Source organism: Pinus tabuliformis, chromosome 3_2 (assembly GCF_031772625.1).
Source record: "Pinus tabuliformis cultivar Carrire ecotype Pingquan chromosome 3_2, CPIR1, whole genome shotgun sequence".
NCBI lineage: Eukaryota > Viridiplantae > Streptophyta > Pinopsida > Pinales > Pinaceae > Pinus > Pinus tabuliformis.
The window spans coordinates 312107285-312124578 of NC_142302.1; positions in this window are offsets into that span (position 1 = coordinate 312107285).

Genomic DNA, 17294 nt, shown 5'->3' on the forward strand with positions numbered 1-17294 from the left:
ACAGGATTAGGTGCCACCTTCTTTTGTGAACTCCGATCATCCTTTGCAACATGCGCTTCAGGACCTTGTTGATCGCTTCAACTTGTCCGTTGGCTTGCGGATAATACGGAGTAGAGCTGTCGTGAGACAATCTTAGTTTGGCAGCTAATTCAAGCATCATGTGATTGCGAAAATGCGATCCATGATCTGTGACTATAGCCTGTGGTACGCCGAATTTGGTGACTACATGATTGAAAAAGAAGAGGGCAGCTGTTTCACCAGTGTTATCTAATGTAGGCATCTCCTCGGCCCATTTGGTAAAATAGTCAACTGCGACTATGATATACCCATGCCCCCTGGTCGAGGTGGGGTTACATGTCATGAAATCGATGCCCCATTTGGCGAACGGCCGAATAGCAACTATTGGTTGTAGAGGTGCGGGTGGTCTTCTGGTTTTGCTATCAAAAATTTGACAAGCATGGAAACTTCTGACTGCGGTTATGCAATCTTTGAACATTGTTGGCCAGAAGTATCCTGCTCGTAAAAATTTTTGTGCTGTAGCATATCCAGATTGATGCCCCCCACAGGCTCCTGAATGACACTCGTTCAGGGCTTTTTCGGCCTCCTCATGGGTGAGGCAACTTCTCAGAACTGTATCGATACCACGACGGTAAAGTGTATCACCGACGATCATGTAGTCTTTTTCTTGGTATCGAATACGTTTTTGTTCAGAGTGTGAGGTGTTAGGCCTAAACTTTTGGGTTTGGAGATAAATTATTATATCTCCATACCACTCATTGCTTGTAGATATCAGAAACAAATTTTCATCCACGATTGATTCTTCGGATGTTTCATCGTTGGACGATGATGGGAGATCGCATAATAATTCTGCAAATACTAGAGCTTTCATTGATTTGGATTTTACGAATTCCAGATCAAACTCTTGAAGGATCACTATCCATTTTGAATATTTGCCCCCTAGCAACTATCGCGACAATATATAAGTCATGGGGTTGCAATCTGACAGAATGGTAGTTTTCCGAAAGAGGACGTAGTGTCGAAATCTTTGTATCGCTTGAACAGCTGCAAGCGCTAGTTTTTCAACATAAGAATATTTGCTTTCTGTATCATTTAAGTTTTTACTTAAATTATATATAGGGTGTTCAATTCCATCGACTACTTGAACTAAAACCATTGCGATGGTCATATCTGCTGCAGCTAGATACAGGTTAAAATATCTTTGATAATCGGGGGCATACATTAATGATGCTTTCATTAAGGAATCTTTTAAAGCATCAAAGGAAGCTTGCGCGACCTGATCCCATACAAAGGGTACCTCCTTTTTCAAAAGACGTGTATAACCTTTAGCAAGTTTGGCATAATTTGGAATGAACCTCCTCAGAAAGTTTGCTTTCCCTTGGAGTTTCTGAATCTGAAGCAAATTTGAAGGTGGAGGCAAATTTATGATTGCCTGGACCTTGCACGGGTCGAGACGAATCCCATCCTTGGAGACTACAAAGCCAAGTAAAAAACCAGAACTGCCGCAAAATACACATTTGTGTGGATTGAGTCGTATCTTGTAGTGTCGACAACGTAGAAATATCACTCTTAAATGCTACGGATGATCAGTCCGCTTTCGCGAATGAGCCGGAAGGTCGTCGAGGTATGGTTGAACGATGTTTTTGATGTCATGGAAGGCATAATTCATTGCCCTCTGAAACGTCGCCCCTACGTTCTTTAAACCAAAGGGTAATTTTCGATATGCGAATGTGCCCCACGGACAAATGAATGCAGTCTTTGACTGGTCCTGTGGGCGGATATTTATTTGATTATACCCGGAAAATCCATCCATGAATGAAAAGATTTCGCATCCGGCACATTCATCAATTATCTGGTCGATGAAGGGTGTAGGGTAGTTGTCTTTTGGACAAGCTTGATTTACATCCCTATAATCGAAACACACTCTAATTGTCCCTTGTTTCTTCATAACAGGGACAATATTCGATACCCAATCGGTTAGAGGAACCGGGTAGATGAAACCGGCATGGAGAAGTTTTTCAACTTCTGCCTTAATGGCAGCGGCTTTCTTGGGGTGCACCTACCTGAGCCGTTGTCGTACCGGTTTGACATCTGGATACATCTTAATTTCGTGTTCAACGATACTCGAGTCGATGCCTGGCATTTCACTGTATGACCAAGCAAAGACATCTCTGAATTCGCGAAAAAGAGCGTTATATATTTCCAGTTCTGAAGGAGAACAACATTTGCCGACATAAATATTCTCTACAACATCCGTTTTAGTCGAGATATTTATGGCTATAGTCTCTTCAATGTTGGATAAGTTTCGCTCGGAATCCACCGTATTTACAGTATTTGATAGGAATTCAAAAACTGAAGGATGATAAAGGTCATCTTGAGTATCTTCTTCATAATCCGGAAGAAGGGAACGATGGTGGCAATCACTCCATGGTGCCCCTTCAATCAACATTGATTGTACAATTCCTTCGTCGATTCCATGCACTCGCGACCAAGGATCTGAAGGGGTACCATATTCTCTAGACCTATCTACCCAAACGCTTGATGAGCGTTGATTCGGGTTTGCCTCCCATGCTAGAAACATTGATTTCTATAATATTTCTATTGGGCTTGGGGGCAAAATCATTGCATGATCCATGTTGATATCGTTTTCTGAGATCTTTGTGGAAGATATCATATTGCAGGTTCCTATCGACGCTACTTCCACCAGATTGATTGGAGGTGGAAGAGCGAAAGTTCCCATTAGTATAGGATCTTTTAGTAGGCCTACTCTGATATTCTAAAGTGAATGGGGGCTTCCATGGATCATGGGAATGCTTCCTGTAACTTGAGAACCATTGGGGAGGAAGTTTTGTTGATCGACGATTGTAATCCCTCCTTGAAAGGGAAAAGCAATCTTTCTAAAATAGGTCGACACAACAGCTGCCATGGCATATATCCATGGTCTTCCTAGTAGGATGTTGTAATCAAGATTCCCATCGATGACTTCAACATCTATTTCTACTGTTTTCCCCCTAGTTCAACTTTCAAGTTATTTAGGATACCATATGGGGTATATGTCCTTCCGTCGAATGCTTTTAATGTTGTCGAGGACCGCGACAAGGTTGGAGATCCTAAAGTTTTCCAGCAACTCATCGACATAATACATGTAGATGCCCCCTCATCAATAATTGTTCGATGAACAGTTTTGTTGAGGGCTTTTACTTGAACAAGGAAAGCTAGTTGAGCCGGTAACTGAGGATCATATCCTTTGTGGTCGAAGGATACAAGATTGGAATCCTTAGGATCGATCCCACCAATGGCTGATAACAAAGCCTGCCTTTGGGATGGGCAATTTTGTAGTACTTCAAGAGTCGACATAGCGGATGGCGATTGGGCCAAATCTTCCACTATGTTATAATGCTGCGTCGCTCTAGCGCGGGGATTAAATGTCGACTTGTGTACTACTCCCTTCGGCGGTTTTATTGTTAATTCAGGAATGATGGGTGGTACAACTTCTTTCGAAGTTGTTGTCAAACTACTTGGTTGATCTTTATCCTTGTCATTCGACAGCTGTGGATTCCCGTAATCTTTGTTCCTTGTCGAAATCAAAGCATCATTTTGCTGTTTTGAAACCGACAACATTAGCACTTGAGACGGGGAAGCATTTCCACTTTCAACCAGATTTGTTCCTGGATTTGGGAACGGATCAGTTAACACAGCTGAGGTTTTCGAACTTTTAAAGAATTTCTTAAGCTCAGCTTTGTATGGAAAATCTCTCATCCAATGATCCTCATCACATATGTGACACCCTGTAGAAGGTTTCCTATTCCCAGGAGGGTTTGAAGAAGATTTTTCAGGTGATGATTCATCCTGTTTCTTCTTCTTCCCTTTGCCTTTCTTCTTGCTTCCTGGTTGTTTGGTTTCTTTGCCCTTATCTGTCGACACGGCATTTACTTCCGAAGCAAGAAGTTTGTCTTTTGCATTTTGATCTGAAATCTTACGGGCCTTCTTAGATGTAGCCTTTGTCGATTTCGTGTTTGTTGTGCCAATCACGCCATCGCCGGCGTGAGAGTCATTGTTCGATTTAGGAGGAGGAGGAATTGAGAATTCCAGCCTAGGGGCGTCAGGTATTTTGTCGTAGAGCGTGCTGGACTGAGTATAGATCAAGTCCAGATATTGTGCACGAGCTATAACTTGCTCTTTCGTTACGACTCCCCCCTTTGCCACATCTTCTGTAATGGAAGGTAGTAATGACTTGATAAACCATTCAGCTAATAGCTGATCGGGAACGTACGTTTTTACCATCCTACGACGACGTCGCCACTCATGTATATGATCAGATATGTGAGTGGCCGTTGTCTGTTTGAAGTTGGTAAGGAGTTCTGTTCCCATTTCATACCTTATCGGTAATTGAAAATGGGTTAAAAAGGTTGTGGCTAAGGTAATGAAGTTGTCGAACGAGGCTCTAGGCAATTCGATATACCATTTTGCCGCTGGACCCGTTAATGTCCTCTGAAAGAGGCGAAGCCTTATCGAATCATCATTCAGGGTGTTTGATGAACACCATAGATGAAATGTCATCGCGTGATTCGATGGATCTTCACCCAGATTTCCATTAAATTTAGGAATATCTTATGGAAGTTTGTGCGGAATCGCTGGCCACCAAGGGGCGTAAGCAATTGGATCGTTTGTTAACCGGTGTAAATCAGGTAACTCTAAAGTTGCCATGGATGGTAACTGTTGATTCAGGTTAGGTGAAGCATACCTAGGATACGATGGAATCAAGGGGCGTAAGCAATTGGATCATTTGTTAACCGGTGTAAATCAGGTAACTCTAAAGTTGCCACGAATGGTAACTGTTGATTCAGGTTAGGTGAAGCATACCCAGGATACGATGGAATCGCCTGAGCAGTTGGCCTTTGCATACCAGCATAATGCAGTTGATGCTGGTATGACTGATAAGGTTGGTGGACATGACCATTGTAAAATGGTTGATTTTGACCGTTTTGAATGTACGGCTGTCCACTGTTCGCAAAGATCTACTGCTCAGAACCTTGGTATACTTGTTGGAATTGTGGTTGTTGGTATTGCACCAGCCACGGTTGTGAAGCCATGTGCTGTTGTGCTATACTAACCGTTGGACCAAGGTGTGGGGTAATTGTACCTGTCTGGACCTGTGTCGCACCACTAGTTGGCGATTGTGGTTGAGTCATAGGGTCAAGGGGATGTTGCATTACAACCTGAGAAATCTGAGGTTGGCATACAACAGGTAGCGTTTGAACTTTTGACACCGTCACAATAGCTAGTGTAGTCGGGATGTTCGACATAGGTACACATTGTTGCATTGAATACACAACTCTTGGTTGTTGAGGTAGCATAGGTACCCAACCACTTGAGGTGATTCTAGTGTAACCTGAATATTGTTGTGAACTCCCGTATGGATATCCTCCCGGAGGGGGTAATGAAAGGGCATACTGCCCCCCATACGGTGGTAATCCGGAACTCAAGGGGATTGTCTACCCTTGGGGACTGGATTGCCCAAATTGACCTCCAAATGGATCAATTTGTTGAGACTCAACATAAGAGTTACCGGATATTATTCCGGAGGAACAAACAGGAACTGACCATACAGTCGTAATAGCCTCTGAGTGGGCTCCTTCTAGCGGCTGAGAGCTAGTTGGGACAGATGGTATGCCGGAGAACATTGTCGGAGTGACGGCAGGGAGTTCTGCTGTCGCTGTGTCAGACGATACAGTCCTAGATGTTGACGGTTGTTCAGACATTTGGAGTCTATCCAAAAGATTACCTAGCGATTCTATAGGAACTTCCACTGGTGGTAGACCAACTTCTAACGAAGAAGGATATAGAGTGACCCCAACTCCAAAGTGCGTTGGAGTACTTGTTTGAGGATCTTCTACAATTTCTTCAATCGCAATCAAACTAGGTGGAAGGGGAAGACCGTCAGGTCCGTAAAATATTTCTGGTGCCGAAGAAAGGGTGGAATCGACAGCGACAGATGTTTGAAGAGCAAGACTCTCTGAACCGGTTGTAGATGGAACTGGTTCAGTAACACAAGTGTTTACTCTCAGACTAGGATCAGTATCACTGTCCCTCTGTGGCTGTTGAACTTCTTCTGTAGAGGCAGGGTTTCCAGAAATGTTTGGAGTAACTGGAATCTCGGATGTTGTTGGAACACTTGTTCTAACTTTAATAGGAGATTTCGAACCGGTTAAACGAGTTCGCTTTGTCAGTACTGGTTTCGATTCCGGAGACAAAGACGGTTGACTCGTAAGCCTCCATGAATGATGGGGTTTCAATTGACTTTCTTCCACAATTGCGGATTACTCGATCAACTAAAATACAAAAGGGGAAGTATGTTTCCGAATTAAATGAATTTTAGATGCTTTAGACACAACTTGTTTTTTCAGTTTTTAAGAGTCGAGAAAAAACAAAAGATGACTCTAGTCTCCTTCGATTTTTAATGAGCCTGAAGTGACAAGTGCTCAGATGGACCTTTTCCGTTAAGGAGTCTGAAAAGGAACGAAAGGGACTACTCTGGAGATCTAGGTAGAGGGAGTGCCAAACCAATCACAAAACTGCAAAATACGTTTTACGGTACGACAATCAATCTTCCTGAATGTTGTGTTCGGTGCATTGCGATCAGTAGGGCGGCCGACACGGCTTCCTATGGATAAAAGGTTTTAAGCCTATAGGGGTCTCCCAATATATACTTGACGGTACGTGGGAGCACAAGTCCGTACTGGCACTTATCGTCTCACCGTGGAGGAATCACCCAACCATCAGTGAGGACAACAGTTACCAGGTTTTACGACGCCGGAACACGTCTCTAGCCTAGACCTCTATGTTGTGCGTTAAGTTCCAAAGCGTTGTTAGATTCATTCAATTTATTTTAAGTTGATCTTTCTTAGAAGTTTGCCTTTTTGGGATCACCATGAGATGTAGATGTAATTCCTAAATGCAATCTAAAGATGATAAGCAAGCTTTTATCTCTTTTCAGCAATGAAAATCCTAGCTACAAGGGGAAAAGAAAGACACAATCTTTTCTCAAAGAGCAAAGAGCACACTGTAGATGCACTTTTCCTAAATCAAGCCAAACAGACTATCAATATGCAAATGCACATATGCATGTATTTGTTTTCACTTTCTTAATATTGATGCCTAAAAAGAAAGTTGATGTACAAATCTGAATTTACTTTCAAGTGAAAAACACAAACAAGCTTCTTTTCGAAATCAAAAGGTAGAGAAGATTACGACACTTTATGATTTTGACATAAACACTCGTTTCGACACTAGAAAGAGACAAATCCAAACCACAGGCAAAAGTAAAAAGTATAATCAACTGTCAACAGCAAACAAACTTTCTCCTAAGATCAAAATCGACACTTACGACAGATCTAAATCTAAGGACGACAGTATGACTATTCTACTTTTTCAATGGAAAACTGTAAATGATGTAACAAACACTCAAAGAACATCTACAGCCTTTTTGTACAAAGGAGGTGGAATTAAGGCAAAGAAAAGGAGTTTTGAGACAGGTACACACACTGATAACAGGCTGCAAAAATCAGAGATAAAACTGGACAAAATGAAGCAAAGAACCTCAGCTGCACAGGGCAAAGGCTAATCAGCGCACCTGTTGCACAGAGAAACTGAATTGCAGCGCAGGTAGCCCTCTCGAGACCTGCGTTGAAATGCAGAACCTCTTCACAGAGCCTGCGCTAGGGCAGAAACGAGACTTCTATCCGGGTTCTGGGTCACGGTTTGCAGTTTAATCTATGGTTTTTGGCCGAGTAAAAGCAATCAGTAAGGTACAATCAGAGGATGATTTAAATGAGGACTAGGAGCTATCACAAAGGGCAATTAGAGCATTTGTGGATCAGCTGTTCAAATCATAAACAAATCCAGTGAGTGGATTGAAGTAGTAGCTACTTTGCATTTGATAATGGCAAATGCAGTTCGATTGCTACTTCTGTGTTTATGAAACAAACAACAAGAGAAACACAAACAAACTAACTAGACACGCTCCCCAGTGGAGTCGCCATTTTGTTGTTGGGAAAAGTATCTAATCAGAACGCCCCTATCCCACTAAGGTGTGACAGTGCCTTAGCAACAAACAAGGAAAACGACTTTCGTATTCTTCTTTATGAAATGTAAACGAAGAGGAATAGGATGAACTAACCTGTATCTTGAGCTAGTCCGTTGATCCAATCGCTCTCCTCTTTGACAGCTTCCAGCTACCTGTTCCCTTACTTGCCCAGCTTCACCAACTTCCTGCAAGATCACAGAAGAGGAAAACTACACAAAGACATAGATTTACATTCATAAATAGCTTAGGATCAGATTTAAGCTAAACATGCAAATATAACAAAACACCATTGATACACAAGCATGTAGGAGAAACTCAAATAGTTTTGTTGATATAACAAGAAAGTCCAGGAGGAGATACAACCAAGTGAGTCCCGATCCAGCATCAACCTCCCAGCAAAGGAATCCCTTCTTCACCTCCAACAAAGCATAAATCACCCAATGCACTGATCTCAATCTCAAAACCAACAGCAATTCTCTACAATGTACAAAATTCTAGCCTCTGGATCTCTGGGATGAGGGATCCATATATAGATGTATGCAAAGAGGATGAGTCAGCTTATGGTTTGACTTGTGGCTTCTCTCTGTCAGTTCTTGCTTCCACTTGGAGACTGAGAGCCTCTTACTCATCCTTGGTCGAACTCAGTGAGGCAAGTGTCATTGGGGAAGATTCTGGAAGCTTCCATTGTCTGTCCACCTCACGGAATGACACTGCCATTTGTCATTTCCCGCTCAGCGCACCCTGGTAGTGCATTTAGGTGCGTTGCAATGCACCTAGCTAGTGTACTGGGGTGCTATGCAACATAGGTAGCTAGTGGAGCAGCTGAAATGATCCTGATTTGACTGATTCTGAGCAGTTTCTGGTGGAGAACTTCTGGGAGAAGCTGTAATTGGTTGACCTTGTTCCTTTAGGGGCAGGAACAACACTTTTAGGGACTTAGGATCCCTTGGATTATGGACATTTCATGCTTAGAGCTGTAAGGCACACAAATGTCTATAACAGCTAGAGTGCCAGACGATCTTCATGGAGGATTGGCCATATGCCGGCATGGACTTCCACGGAGATCCTGACATGCAGTTGCCCACTAGAGAGTAGTGGGATGATGGTGGTAAGACACTTGATCACATTTTTTGCATTTTGTATGATGTTTTTTTATTTTTTCATGTATATGTCCTTATGACGAACGTTATGGTATGCAGATGTAGGACCAGTGAGACTCGTTGGGCTGGCTCCAGAGGCGTGGAGGGATGCACAAGGTATTTCTGCACTAGCCTTGGCTCCCCCAGCTGATGATACGGTGGAGACAGTGGCTCGGAACCTTGAGGGCCTAACAGCAGGGATTCCAGATTACATGGGGATCGAGGAGGTCCCCATAGCGTTCCAGATCCACACAGTCGGAGTGGAACCTAGGGTGCACTCCCTGTTGAGGTGGGTGGCACGGGTGCTGGTATGCTATAGAGAGCATAACCCACCGGTGTAGACACCTAGGTTTTATTTCCTGCTGGTGATTTTTTGAGAGACATGTGTCTCAGATGTATGGAGAACATAGACTCTATTTGGACATGTACACTTATTTTTTAAGCGCGTCGATGTGCCACACACTATATATATATATATATATATATATATATATATATATATATATATATATATATATATATATATATATATATATATATATATATATATATATATATATATATATATATATATATATATATATACATATTCCTATGGTTTATTATTGTGTTTTACATGATTCTTGTATACTATTTTTATTACATGTTACGCAAATGTCTGTCTAATACATGATTAGACAATGCATCAATTAACATGTTTAATCTTCATGGAATATGATGATATGTGATGGAATCAAAATTCCTTTCTAACAATTTAACACGTAAATACAACCTTAAAATCTTATGGTCTCTGAAGGAATATCGCCCTTTGAGCTGGTGTATGACAAGCTGAGAGTCCAGGTTCACAACCAATGTACAAATACTGAGATTGATCGCCTCAGCCAGTAACTCAATAACAACACTATATTCAGCAACATTGTTCATGGTACAACCTAGACAAACACCTTGAAGGTCTATCAACTCACCATGAGGATCATAGATCACCCATGCCGTAGAAGACAAGTTGTGGGTACTGCGGCAGGCACCATCAGCGAAACCAACATAAGGTGCACCAGACATCTGCACAAGAAGCAAAAGACACAATAAGTAGCAATCATGGCTACACACCAAGCCAAAACATGAAAACGCACACAACACACCTGCTAAAAACACACATATGTACAAACCAAAGTGCATGAAATTCACGCATAATACTTTTTCAAGTAAAGCCCATTTCGAGGCTTATCCAAAGGATTCCCTTCATAATCAATCAACTCGTAGGCCCCTTTTTGCAAAACTCACTTTACAATATAAGGCTCGTGCCACATGGGCTCGAATTTTCCTGCCCCCAGCTTATCATTCGCTTGATCGTAGAGCAGGACTAAATCTCCTTCAACAAAAGAATGAGAATGGATAGTATGATCGAAGTGAGTTTTCACTCTCTTCTTCTATGCTTCAATAGCTAGAGAGGCTAGTCAACGAGTCTTGTCCAACCGCTCTAGGTAGAGAATGCATTCTTCTATCGGAGTAGTGTTAGGGAGTAATTCGACGGCTAATTTCAAAGAAGGGATCTTGCACTCGATGGGAAGGGTAGCCTCCAGTCCATAAACTAATTGCAATGGAGTGAAACCGGTGGCATCCTTCATAGAAGTTCGGTAGGCCCATAAGGCAGAGAACAATATCAAGTGCCAATTAGACTTGTGCATGCCAATGGTACGTTGAAGCATCGTAACTAGAACATTGTTGACGGCTTCTACTTGGCCATTGGCCTGAGGATAGCATGGAGTCGAGCTATCATGCCGCAAGCCTAGTTGGGCTGTTAGCTCAGTCATCATGTGATTACGAAAATGCTTACCATGATCAGTGACGATAGCCTGAGGGATTCCGAACCGTGAGATAACATGATTAAACAAAAATTGCGTCACTGTGTGACCATCTTTAGATAGTGTGGGCATCGCCTCGGCCCATTTTTTGAAGTAATCAATGGCAACGATGATATACCCATGCCCACCAGCCAAGTGAGGGTTACAGGTCATATAATCAATGCCCCATTTTGCAAAAGGACCGATAGTAACAATAGGGTGCAATGGAGTGGGAGGTGCACGCATCTTCCGCTGTTAGATTTGGCACTCATGACAAGAGCAGATGGCAAGAATGCAATCCTTAAAGATGGAGGGCCAAAAGTTACTGGCGTGGAGGATCTTTTGAGTAGTAGCATATCCAGACATGTGACCACCACAGGCGCCAGAATGGCAGTCATTCAAAACTCACTCAGCTTCCTCGAATGTTAAGCATCGGCGTAGAACAGAGACGGCGCCGAGACGGTACGGGGTGTCTCCAATAATATGATAAGGCTGGGACTGATGATGAATCCATCGCCGAGCATCCTTAGACACATCAGGACAAAAAGAGGACGTCTACAGATAGACAATGATATCCCTGTACTAGGGATCGAGGGTGCTGATTAAAAATAGAGTTTCGTCTAGAATATGGTCCTCTAATCGAGAGGGCGTGGTACGAGATGGCAGAGAGCAAAGCAATTCAACAAAGACGAGGGATTCCTTAGACTTGGCGGTGGTGAATTCCAAGTCAAACTCTTGGAGGATAACAATCCACTTCGAGTACTTGCCCCCCAGCAACTGACGTGATAGGATGTACGTCATCGCTTTGCAATCAGAAACCATTGTCGTAGTATGCAATAAGATATAATGGCAGAAACGTTGGATGGCACAGACGGTGGCCAATGCCAACTTCTCGACATAAGCATATCGAGTTTCTGTATCTAATAGATTGCGGCTGAGATAATAAATGACATGCTCAGTGTCATCATCATCATCTTGAACGAGAACCATGCCAATAGTGGTATCGACAGCAGCCAAATAAAGAGTGTAGTCTCGGTGATAATTCGAAGGACACAACAATGGAGCAGAGACAAGGAGAACCTTGAGATGCTCGAAGGACTCTTGAGCAGTGGCATCCCAAAGAAAAGGGGTATCCCGCTTCAATAATAGCGTAAAACCTTTTGCCACTTCAGCATAGTTCAAAATGAATCGTCGTAAAAAATTCGCTTGGCCCTACAAACCTTGAAATTGTTGCAAAGAAGCAAGGGGAGGAAGATTCAGGATAGCCTCGGCTTTAAGGGGATCCAAATGGATGCCCTATCGGGAGACGATGAACCTAAGAAGTCTACCTGACTCAACGCAGAAGACACACTTATGAGGATTAAGCCTGATGCGGTAGTGTCAACAGCGGAGAAAGATTTCGCGAAGGTGAGCAGGGTGGTCCTGACATTTAGCTGAATGAGCTGGTAGATCATCCAGGTACAGTTGCATAATGTGTCGAATATCATGGAATGCATAAGACATTGCGCGTTGGAAGGTAGCATCGGCATTTTTCAAACCGAAAGGGAGCTTTTTGTAGGCGAAAATGCCCCACGGATAGATAAAGGCAGTCTTGTGCTAAGCTGCGGGCACAATATAGATTTGGTTATAACCAGAAAAAACCATCCATGAATTAATACATTTTACTCCCAGTATACTCATCAATGAGCTAGTCAATGAAGGGTGTGGGGAAGTTATCTTTGGGACAATCCCGGTTAATATCACGGTAATCAACACAGACTCGAATAGTGCCCTGCTTTTTAGTCACAGGGATGATATTGGAGACCCAATCTGTGAGTGGGATGGGGTAAATAAAACCAACCTTAAGAAGCTTTTCAACTTCTTCTTTAATAGTCGTAGCCTTTCGGGGGTGCACGGGGCGTAGACGTGGTCCACTTCCAGTTTTTCCATTCTCTGGCTACAAGTATTTCTTAACTCTCGTTGATGATTTCTCCAGACACACTTGGGTATACTTATTAAAACTCAAAAGTGAATTATTTAACATGTTCTTGACCTTTAAGGCCTTTGTTGAGAATCAATTTTGACATCAAATTCTTAAGCTAAGATCTGATAATGGCAGAGAATATGTTAACAACAAATTCATCAACTTTTACACTGAGCATGGAATTCAAATGTAACATACTGTTCCATAAACTCCACAACAAAATGGTGTAGTTGAAAAGAAGAATCACACCTTAAAGGAAATGGCTAATTGTATGCTTTAATCTAAAGGACTTAGTCTTAATTTTTGGGCAGAAGTAATTAACTGTGAAAATTACATAGTAAATCGCACTCCTACTAAGGTTTTAACGAATATCACTCCAGAAGAAGCATGGAGCTCAATTTAACCATATGTAAGTCACTTTTGTCTTTTTGGAAGTGAAGCATGGGCCCATATTCTCAATGAGAAACATAAAGCCTTAGAACCTAAGAGTGAAAAATGTATTTTTTTTTTGGATATTCTAAAGATGTCAAAGGATATAGACTTCTTTCACATAAATCCAAAAATGTTGTCATTAGAGGAGATGTAAAGTTTGCTGAAAATATATCAGCCTACGAGCCTAGTTCGGTAGATGTGCCACCTCTCTCTATCCCTTCTACTTCTAAAAATATCTCTTCTTCAGATGATTACAACGAGGATGACAATCCTCCCCCACCTTCTCAAGATCCTCCTTCAGCTCCTCAACTTCCAAAATGGGTCCATGCTACTCAGGATGCAGCAAGTTCTTTCAAGGTGATCCTACAGGTCAGCAATGTACACATTCTCAATTCGATAGAGCCTCTTCTTTACTAGCTCAAGATTTAGTGAATTATGATCCTGACACCTTTGCAGAAGCTTTAGGCCATCCAGATTTGGCCGTAGCTATGAATGAACAATATCGTTCATTATTGGCAAATGATACATGGGATCTTGTTCCTCTTCCAAAGGGAAGAAAACTTGTTAGATGTAAATGGGTTTACAGAATCAAGTTTGGACCACATGGAAAAGATAATAAACATAAAGCTCGTCTTGTTATTAACAGATTTTCATAAGTTGAAGGCATTGACTATACTGAAACCATCTCCCCTATTGCTGAAATGAACTCTATCCACCTTGTTGCCTCTTTCAAATGGGAAGTCCATTAGATGGATGTTAAATCTGCCTTCTTGCATGGGGACTTGCATGAATAAATCTATATGGAACAACTTCCTGGCTTTATACAAATAGACACCAGCCTTGTATGTCAGCTTAAGAAACCCCTTTATGGTCTCAAGCAAGCCCCTCGGCCTTGCTATGCCAAAATGGATAGATTTCTTTTAGATACTAGCTTTTGTAGGTGTCATTCTGACAATACTATCTGTTGAAAATAGAAACAAGAAATGCTAAAAATAGAAGTGCTAAAAATAGCACTGCTATAAATAGCAGTTCGGGTACCAGTGTTGGACATAGCAACAAGGAATGAAAAATGGAAGTGCTATAAATAGCATTTCTAAAAATAGCAGTTCGGGATAGATTCCTATTTTAATTAGTCCCTGAACTAAAGTAGTGAAGTAAAATTCAAATTTGATGTTAGCAGTTGTTTGTAAATTAATTAATTCATTCATCTTGAGTTAATTAGTTAAGGAAAAATAAACATGAAGTCTATGTGAGGACATGCAACAGTTATTCCTTTGATTAAGGGATTTATCCATTAGTTAAAGAGATAAGAGTAAGTTGTAATTATGAGTTGTAATTAGTTGGCTCAGTTAACAGAGTCAAGTCTAGTTAGATTAATTCAAACAGTTTGTTGAATTAATTGTGAGTTTAGTTAGTTAATGCATGCATGCATGTAACTGCTGCACTTCAGATAACTGAGATTCTCTCATAAATAACTCATGCATGTCAGTTTCGTCAGAGACCCAGTTGAGATCAGAGGAGGGACAATGTACTATCAGTTGGATGAATTTTTCCGATAAAGGAAACTCATCCATGCAGAAGGATTCATCTCCTTCAGGATTGCGTAGTTAGATCAGAGGTTAGTGAGTGTGTGAAGAGGCCAATTCACACAAGTGGCTGCACTAGACCCCAAGGAAAATTGCGCAAAGAAATAGGAGGCTTAGAGGGTAGAGGAGAAAGTTTGAGAGAGGCCTTTGACTATCTATGAGCAGCAGAGGGATTGTACTGAGAGTAGGATAGCTTGTGAGCTAATGATTTGTGTAATCTGGACTATTTTCCACTTGTGTGATATTATAGAGATCGGGGTTTTAGGCTGAGGCTTTCCCCAGAGTATTCTTCTATGTTCATGTGTGATTGCTTTCTCATTCTCAGTTATATGTGTTTTTTTTTATCTTGCTCATATTCGATTAAGCTTCTGCAATGTTTGTTGTAGAAGTAGATCTTGTATTTTGCTTTAGTATATTGCATAATCTGTTGATCTACAGTGGGAAATTCTACATGGTATCAGAGCAAAGGTGATCAAAGTGAAGAACAATATACAAAGAAGGGAAAAGTTCGAAGTTTCATGTTCAGGATTATAGAATTCGAATTCTTATCACATCTCAAATTTCCCCAATGGCGTTCAACGGTTTAAGACTCAAGTATGCCCTTGATGGTAGCTGGAATTATATAGCTTGGAAGGATCACATGGAAGCAATATTAGAGGACAACAGTCTAAAGGACTTCATTGATCAAGAAGTCCCCAAGCCGACAGCAGCTAATGCTACAAAATTGGCGGAATGGAAGAAATGTGTGGATGGACCGAGGAGAATCCTTCTGGAGGGAGTTCGAAACCACATAGTCTCGAGTATCCATGGGAAGGAGACACCATTTTCAATGTGGAAAACATTGAAAGATCTATATTAGAATACAAACGATAAGAGGAAGTTGGCGCTGAAAGACAAGCTTCGGAAAATCAAGTGTAAAAAGGGCGACACGATCTCTACATATCTGAACAAGCTCACCACCTGCGAGGATGAGCTTGGAAGGGTAGGGATCACGATAGCCGATGATGACATGGTGAGTCTTTCTCTCCTCGGTCTTCCTAAGAGCTGGCATAGCTACCAAGACTCGGTAAATGGAAGAGAGAAACTACCAGATTGGGAACGACTTTGGTCGAATCTGATGCAGGAGGAGGTAAGGAGAAGCACCAGAGATGGCTCTTCATCCAAGGAGGATGAAGAAAATTGCACCTTAGCGAGTAAGGCAAAGAAAGGGAAGGAGAAGGATTCTCATCCCAAATTGAGTTCTTGCCATGGTGGGAAGAAGTTTGACAAATCGAAGTGCGATGCTTTCATTGTCATGAGGTGGGCCATTTTGCAACAAATTGTCCATTGAAGAAATCCAAGATGGGATCCAAGGAAGGATCTGAAGGTGAGGCATTGGCCTCACAGTTCGAGTTGGATTTCATCCTCTTCGCATGGATGGTTTCATCCATGGTGGGATGTGGTTGGTTTCTTGATAGTGGAGCTTCTTTCCACATGACTGGCGACAAGCATTTGTTCAGTACCTTGGAGGAGAAAGATCTCCAGACACTCATAGTGATGGGTAATGATTAAAAGTATAGTGTCTCAAGTGTAGGCACGTTTTTTTTAAGAGGGAGCATGGAGCTAGCATTACCTTGACCGATGTCGAGTATGTACCAGGACTAAAGAAAAATTTGGTGTCGAATGCCATGCTGGAAGACAAAGGCTATGATGTAGTCTTTAGTAAGGGAAAGGTTTTCCTTCGACACATCACCACAAGATAGGTGAATCAGATCGGTTCACGAGTCAAGAACCTGTATGCTCTTGAGGTTCAAGATGCATGCAAAGCCTTGAGGAGCAAGGAAACTGATGGAGACTTGGTGGTTGAGAGGGAGAGTACATTACCTCTCAACGTGCAGCACTAGAAGAAGTCTCAAATAATTGTGGAGGAGCCACAATTGGTGAAGCAGCTTCAGGAGGTTGTGGAGCAGCCACAACTAGAGAAGCCGAGAGGAGATCGAGTAGAGACATCTACTCATGCAGAGACCTCCTCTAGGGGAAAATTTCGAGCCAAGTGGGTGGAGGGATCACATGCATCCATACCTCCAGGTTAGAGGTGGGGCGATGTGGAGTGACAGCCCCAAGAAGGCTAGAATAGGGGCAGGATCATTGAGGCACCCAACCTCTTTGATTGGACCTTGCTACGAGAGCCCTGATGACGAGCTACAGGGCTAGCTGAGTGGGTAGAGGCAAATGCGGATGGAGTAGCAG